Raw genomic sequence first — 8,696 nt, forward strand, 5'->3', positions numbered from 1 at the left:
CGGTTGCCAACTGTCCCGTATTAGCCGGGACATCCTGTATTTTGGGTTAAATTGGTTTGTCCCATACGGGACCGCCCTTGTCCCGTATTAAGCCTGGGGGACACTGTAGGACTGGACACTGTAGGCCCGGACACTGTAGGCCCCGGACACTGTAGGCCCCGGACACTGTAGGCCCGGACACTGTAGGCCCGGACGCTGTAGGCCCGGACACTGTAGGCCCCGACGCTGTAGGCCCGGACACTGTAGGCCCGGACACTGTAGGCCCGAACGCGGTAGGCCCGGACACTGTAGGGCCCGACGCTGTAGGCCCCGGCGCTGTAGGCCCGGACGCTGTAGGCCCGTACACTATAGGCCCCGGCGCTGTAGGCCCTGGCGCTGTAGGCCCGGACGCTGTAGGGCCGGACGCTGTAGGCCAGGACACTGTAGGCCCGGATGCTGAAGGCCCGGACGCTGTAGGCCCCGACTCTGTAGGCCCTGACACTGTAGGCCCGGACGCTGTAGGCCCGGACGCTGTAGGCCCCGACTCTGTAGGCCCGGACACTGAAGGCCCCGACACTGCAGGCCCCGAAGCTGTAGGTCCCGACAGTTTAGGACCCGACACTCTAGGTTTCCGACATTTTGGCTCTGTAGGCCCGGACATTGTAGGCCCGGAGGCCCGGGCGCCGCCTGACGGAGGTTGCGTAGCAACCCGCCTCCCGGCCCGGGCGGCCGCTCTGGGTGGAGCGGGAGCACGTGGCCGCTGGCTGGGTGAGGTCACGTGGGGCGCGGGGCGCTGGCTGGGTGAGGTCACATGGGGCGCGGGGCGCTGGCTGGGTGAGGTCACGTGGGGCGCGGGGCGGTGACGTCACCTTGTCCCTTATTTGGGAGTGAGGAAGTTGGCAACCCCCAGGGGAGAGGAATCTGGAAAAGAGAGGTGGGGCAAGTGACAGGTGGGTACAGGTGAGGGTGGGGGTTATTGGCGATGGGTGGCGTCAGTGACAAAGGGTAGAGGGGGAAAAGAAGACAAAGGAGGTGTCAGATAGCAGCACGGTGGCGCAGCGGTAGAGTTGCTGCCTCACAGCGCCGGAGACACGGGTTCGATCCCGACCACGGGCGCTGTCTGTACGGAGTTTGTACCTTCTCCACGTGGGATTTCTCCGGGCACTCCCGATTTCCTCCCACACTCTGGGGTGTAAGCTTCCCAAGCAAAACATGAGGTGCTATTGAGGGCGTGCAGCGTAGGTTCACCGGGTTAATCCCCTGGAATGGCGGGACTGTCGTATGTCGAAAGACTGGAGCGACTGGGCTTGTATACACTGGAATTTAGAAGGATGAGAGGAGATCTTATCGAAACGTATAAGATTATTAAGGGGTTGGACACGTTAGAGGCAGGAAACATGTTCCCAATGTTGGGGGAGTCCAGAACCAGGGGCCACACACAGTTTAAGAATAAGGGGTCGGCCATTTAGAACGGAGATGAGGAAAAACTTTTTCAGTTGTGAATCTGTGGAATTCTCTGCCTCAGAAGGCAGTGGAGGCCAATTCTCTGAATGCATTCAAGAGAGAGCTGGATAGAGCTCTTAAGGATAGCGGAGTCAGGGGGTACGGGGAGAAGGCAGGAACGGGGTACTGATTGAGAATGATCAGCAACGATCACATTGAATGGCGGTGCGTACAGGCTCGAAGGGCTGAATGGCCTCCTCCTGCACCTATTGTCTATTGTCTATTGTTCCTCCAGTTTGCATTTGGCCTCAATCGCACAATGGAGGAGGCTCGGGACAGGAAGGTCAGTGTGCGAACGGCAAGGGGAGTTAAAGTGTTTGGCAGATGGGAGATCAGGTCGGCCAAGGCGGACTGAGCGGAGTTGTTCAGGGAAACGATCTGTATAACAAAATGAGAGGAATAGACCAGGCAGACGCACACAGAGTCTCTTGCCCAGAGTAGGGGAATCGAGGACCAGAGGACACGGGTTCAAGGTGAAGGGGAAAAGACTTAAGAGGAATCTGAGGGGTAGCCTTTTCCACACAGAGGGTGGTGGGTGTGTGGAACGAGCTGCCGGAGGAGGTAGTTGAGGCAACGTTTAAGAAACAGTTGGACAGGTACATGGGTAGGAGGGGTTTGGAGGGATGTGGGCCAAACGCGGGCAGGTGGGACTAGCGTAGCCGGGACATGTTGGTCAAGTTGGGCCTGTTTCCGCACTGTGTCACTCTGTGACTGTACGATCGCCCCCGTCCACACCTGGAACAGCGGACGCAGTAGATGAGGTTGGGGGTTGGGGGTCCCGAGCCCCCTTGTTCGTTCAGGCAACCGCGATCGAAGGCTTGAGGGGTACAACCAGGGGACATCTCAAAGCGGGACACTGGCACTATGAGGACGCACGCCAAGAAGTAGCGGAACTCTCGGGATAGTTCCTCGGTTCCGTTGCGTCGGATGGAACTGCAGATACTGCTTGACACCACAGATAGGGCCGCACGGTGGCGCGGCGATAGAGTTGCTGCCTCACAGGGCCGGAGACCCGGGTTCCCACCCCAACCCCCGGGTGCTGCCTGCGCGGAGTTTGCACGTTCTCCTCGTGGGGTTTCCCCCGAGATCTTCGGTTTCCTCCTGCACTCCAGACGTACAGGACTGTAGGCTAATTGGCGTGGTGTAAATGTAACATTAGGTCATACGTGATAGGGGCAGAATTAGGCCACTCGGCCCATCGAGTCCACTCCGCCATTCAATCATGGCCGATCCATCTCTCCCTCCCGACCCCATTCTCCTGCCTTCTCCCCGCAACCCCTGACACCCGCACTGATCAAGAATCTATCTATCTCTGCCTTACAAACATCCACTGACTTGTGGCCTCCACAGCCGTCTGTGGCAAAGAATCCCAGATTCACCACCCTCTGACTGAAGAAATTCCTCCTCATCTCCTTCCTAAAGGAACGTCCTTTAATTCTGAGGCTGTGCCCTCTGGTCCTAGACTCTCCCACTGGTGGAAACATCCTCTCCACACCCACTCTATCCAGGGCGCTCACTGTTCTGTGAGTCTCAATGAGGTCCCCCCCCTCGTCCTTCTAAACTCCAGCGAGTACAGGCCCAGTGCCCACAAACGCTCATCGTACGTTAACCCACTCATTGCTGGGATCGTTCTTGTGTAAAACCTCCTCTGGACCCTCTCCAGAGCCGGCACGTCCTTCCTCAGATACGGGGGTCCAAAATGGCTCACGATGCTCCAAATGGGGCCTGACCAGGGCCTTGTAGAGCCTCAGCATTACATCCATGACTTTGCACATAAGACATAGAAAATAGGTGCAGGAGTAGGCCATTCGGCCCTTCGAGCCTGTACGCACCGCCATTCAATATGATCATGGCTGATCATCCAACTCAGTATCCCGTACCTGCCTTCTCTCCATACCCCCTGATCCCTTTAGCCACAAGGGCCACATCTAACTCCCGCTTAAATATAGCCAATGAACTGGCCTCAACTACCTTCTGTGGCAGAGAATTCCACAGATTCACCACTCTCTGTGTGAAAAAAAACTTTCTCATCTCGGTCCTAAAAGACTTCCCCCTTATCCTTAAACTGTGACCCCTTGTTCTGGACTTCCCCAACATCGGGAACAATCTTCCCACATCTAGCCTGTCCAACCCCTTAAGAATTTTGTACGTTTCTATAAGATCCCCCCTCAGTCTTCTAAATTCCAGCGAGTACAAGCCGAGTCTATCCAGTCTTTCTTCGTATGAAAGTCCTGCCATCCCAGGGATCAATCTGGTGAACCTTCTCTGTACTCCCTCTATGGCAAGAATGTCTTTCCTCAGATTAGGAGACCAAAACTGTACACAATACTCCAGGTGTGGTCTCACTAAGGCCCTGTACAACTGCAGCAGAACCTCCCTGCTCCTATACTCAAATCCCCTCGCTATGAATGCCAACTTACCATTCGCTTTCTTCACTGCCTGCTGCACCTTCTGTGGATCTCTTGAAATAAATGCTAGCATTGAGTTTGATTTCTTTTCTAATGATTCGACTTGCAGATGAACTTTTGGGGGGATTCTGCACCAGCACCCAAATCCCTTTGCACTTCCGATCTCTGGATTCTCTCCCCATTCGGAAAATAGTCCACGCCTTTATTCCTACCACCAAAATGCAGGACTCCACACTTTGCCACACTATGTTCCATCTGCCACTTCTCCGCCCTCTCTCCCAACCTGTCCACGTCCTTCTGCAGAGTCCCTGCTTTCTCTACACTACCCGCCCCTCCACCTCTTTGCGTATCGTCCACAAAAGCCTTCAATCCCCTCGTCCAAATCATTAATATACAACGGCGGCACGGTGGTAGAGTTGCCGTCTTACAGCGAATGCAGCGCCGGAGACCCGGGTTTGATCCTGACTACGGGCGCCGTCTGTACGGAGTTTGCACGTTCTCCCCGTGACCTGCGTGGGTTTTCTCCGAGATCTTCGGTTTCCTCCCACACTCCAAAGACGTGCAGGTTTGTAGGTTAATTGGCTGGGCAAATGTAAAAATTGTCCCTAGTGGGTGTAGGATAGTGTTAGTGTGCGGGGATCGCTGGGAGGCGCGGACCCGGTGGGCCGAAGGGCCTGTTTCCGCGCTGTATCTCTGAGATTTAAAAAATGCTGGAGTGACAGGCAGCATCTCCAGATAAAGAGGAAATGGGGGCTGTCGTTTCAAGTCAAGACCCAGTCTGAAGAAGAGCCTGGACACGAAACGTCACCCATTCCTTCTCTCCAGATGCTGCCCGTCCCGCTGAGTTATTTTGCGTCCATCCTCCATATAAATGTGAGGTTATCCACTTTGGTGGCAAGAACAGGAAAGCAGCCTATTATCTGAATGGTGGCCGATTAGGAAAAGGGGAGATGCAACGTGACCTGGGTGTCGTGGTGCACCAGTCATTGAAAGCAAGCGTGCAGGTGCAGCAGGAAGTGAAGAAAGCGAATAGTATGTTGGTATTCATAGCAAGGGGATTTGAGTATAGGAGCAGGGAGGTTCTGCTGCAGTTGTACAGGGCCTTGGTGAGACCGCACCTGGAGTATTGCGTACAGTTTTGGTCTCCTAATCTGAGGAAAGACATTCTTGCCATAGAGGGAGTACAGAGAAGGTTCACCAGATTGATTCCTGGGATGGCGGGACTTTCATATGAAGAAAGACTGGATAGACTGGGCTTGTACTCGCTGGAATTTAGAAGATTGAGGGGGGATCTTATAGAAACTTACAAAATTCTTATTGGGTTGGAGAGGCTAGATGCAGGAAGATTGTTCCCGATGTTGGGGAAGTCCAGAACAAGGGGTCACAGTTTAAGGATAAGGGGGAAGTCTTTTAGGACCGAGATGAGAACGTTTTTTTTTCACACAGAGTGGTTAATCTGTGGAATTCTCTGCCACAGAAGGTAGTTGAGGCCAGTTCATTGGCTATATTTAAGAGGGAGTTAGATGTGGCCCTTGTGGCTAAAGGGATCAGGGGGTATGGAGAGAAGGCAGGTACGGGATACTGAGTTGGATGATCAGCCATGATCATATTGAATGGCGGTGCGTACAGGCTCGAAGGGCCGAATGGCCTACTCCTGCACCTATTTTCTGTTTCTATTCCATTCGCTGACTTCACCTGGATGAGAAGATACTAGAACCAATGGGCGGGTGGCAAAGAAAGTTGACGCATTGACCCAATAATTAATTTATTTGTTGTTTCCCCCCCCCCCCCCATTTCATGTCATTCAATTTGCTCCACAGTTACATGTCACATAGTCCAACGTACATCGTTGGGTTAAAGATGTCTATGGTACCGCCTCTTGTCGATTAGAAGGAGAGAGCAGAACTTCCACTTGGAGTTCTCCAAGGCAGAAAAATACAATAATTTGCAAATCGGCAAAGGCGGATGTCGGCAGGGATGAGCTGAAAAGTCATGGAGTGGGATCGCAAAACACAGAATCCCATCAAAGTGGAACAGTCTTGTGTCGTTGTGTAAAGAAGGTAAGAGTTCACGCGAGATCTTGGAGTGTCTTGGACATTTCACTCCAGGGTTGACGGAACTAGGGAGCCTAAATTGAGACCACACCTGGAGTACTGTGTGCAGTTGTACAGGGCCCTAGTGAGACCGCACCTGGAGTACTGTGTGCAGTTGTACAGGGCCCTAGTGAGACCGCACCTGGAGTACTGTGTGCAGTTGTACAGGGCCCTAGTGAGACCGCACCTGGAGTACTGTGTGCAGTTTTGGTCTCCAAATTTGAGGAAGGATATTCTCGCTATTGAGGGCGTGCAGCGTAGGTTCACCAGGTTAATCCCCGGGATGGCGGGACTGTCGTATGTTGAAAGACTGGAGCGAATGGGCTTGTATACATACGCTGGAATTTAGAAGGATGAGAGGGGATCTTATCGAAACGTATAAGATTATTAAGGGGTTGGACACGTTAGAGGCAGGAAACATGTTCCCGATGTTGGGGGAGTCCAGAACCAGGGGCCACACAGTTTAAGAATAAGGGGTCGGCCATTTAGAACGGAGATGAGGAAAAACTTTTTCAGTCGGAGAGTTGTGAATCTGTGGAATTCTCTGTCTCAGAAGGCAGTGGAGGCCAATTCTCTGGATGCTTTGAAGAGAGAGCTAGATAGAGCTCTTAAGGATAGCGGAGTCAGGGGGTATGGGGAGAGGGCAGGAACGGGGTACTGATTGAGAATGATCAGCCATGATCAAGGTGAATGGCGGTGCGTACAGGCTCGAAGGGCCGAATGGCCTACTCCTGCACCTATTGTCTATTGAAGGCAGGAACGGGGTACTGATTGAGAATGATAAGCCATGATCAAATTGAATGGCGGTGCGTACAGGCTCGAAGGGCCGAATGGCCTCCTCCTGCACCTATTGTCTATTGAAGGCAGGAACGGGGTACTGATTGAGAATGATAAGCCATGATCAAATTGAATGGCGGTGCGTACAGGCTCAAAGGGCCGAATGGCCTCCTCCTGCACCTATTGTCTATCTCTGGAGAGCAGGAACGGGCGACGTTTGGGGTCGAGACCCTTCTTCGACCCCATTCCTTCTCTCCAGAGGCGCTGCCTGTCCCCGCTGAGTTACTCTGGCATCTTGTGTCTATCTTCGCAAACCGGCGCCTGCTGTTCCTTCATTTAAACGCACACATTCGAGTACGCCGACGTTCCCACGTCTGATGTTTTCCAGCCGCTGCACGTGAGGTGGGGGAATACAAACGCCAGTGATTCTCCCCCCTCTCGCTCCGTTGTGCGACTGGGGCAGCTCCACATACACTTACATACATGTCCACACACTGCAGTGATTGTCTCCAACCCGCTCCCTGCCTCAGGGGGTCAGTCTGTCGCTAACGACAGACAGGTATAGGATGGAGAGTCTGGCGGGATCACGGCCTACAAAATGAAGAAAGCTTCATGCCTCTGCCAGCATTTGCTGTCTTAGCCCCCTTCCTTACCCGAACGTCAACAGCCAAACACACTCACACATACATACAAATTTCTACACGCACACACACACACAGATAATTTATACACACACACACACTCACAGATACAAATTTATACACACACACACTCAGATACAAATTTCTACACATACTCACATAGATACAAATTTCTACATACAGATAATTTATACACATACATATAAATTTATACACATATACTCAGATACAAATTTATACACATACACACACACACACACAGATACAAATATACACACACACACAGATAATTTATAGACATACATACATAGATACAAATGTATACACACTCAGACACACAGAGATAATGTATACACATACACACATAGATACAAATGTATACACACTCAGACACACACAGATAATGTATATACATACACACATAGATACAAATTTATACACACACTCAGACACACACACACACAGATAATTTATACACACACACTCACAGATACAAATTTATACATACACACTCAGATACAAATTTATATACACACACAGATAATTTATACACATACACACTCACACACATAGATACAAATTTATACACATACAATTTATACATACACACTCACAGATACAAATTTATACACTCACACAGATAATTTATATACACACTCAGACACACACATAGATACAAATTTATACATACACACACAGATAATTTATACACATACACAGACACACACTCACATACAAATTTATACACACATACTCACAGATACAAATTTATACGCACACGCACATACAAATTTATATACATACACAGATAATTTATACACATACACACTCACATAGATACAAATTTATACACATACACACTCACACACACATACATAGATACAAATTTATACATGCGCACACATGCTCAGAAGTAGATACAAATTTATGCAAAGACACACACAAAGATATAAATGCACACACACACACACACCGCTACAGATGGATATGCACACACTCACACAGATACAAATTTATACACACACACTCAGACACACACACACACACATAGATACAAATTTATGCACACAGATACAAATGCACACACACACACATAGATACAAATTTATGCACAGATACAAATGCACACACACACACACACACACACAGATACAAATTTATGCACGCACACACTCAGACACAGAGATTAAAATTTATGCGCATTTAAAATTTATGCGCACACACACAGATACAAATGCACACTGACACACACACACACAGATACAAATTTATGCACACACACACACAGATAGAAA

This window comes from Rhinoraja longicauda, chromosome 34, assembly GCF_053455715.1.
Source record: "Rhinoraja longicauda isolate Sanriku21f chromosome 34, sRhiLon1.1, whole genome shotgun sequence".
Classification (NCBI taxonomy): Eukaryota; Metazoa; Chordata; class Chondrichthyes; order Rajiformes; family Arhynchobatidae; genus Rhinoraja; species Rhinoraja longicauda.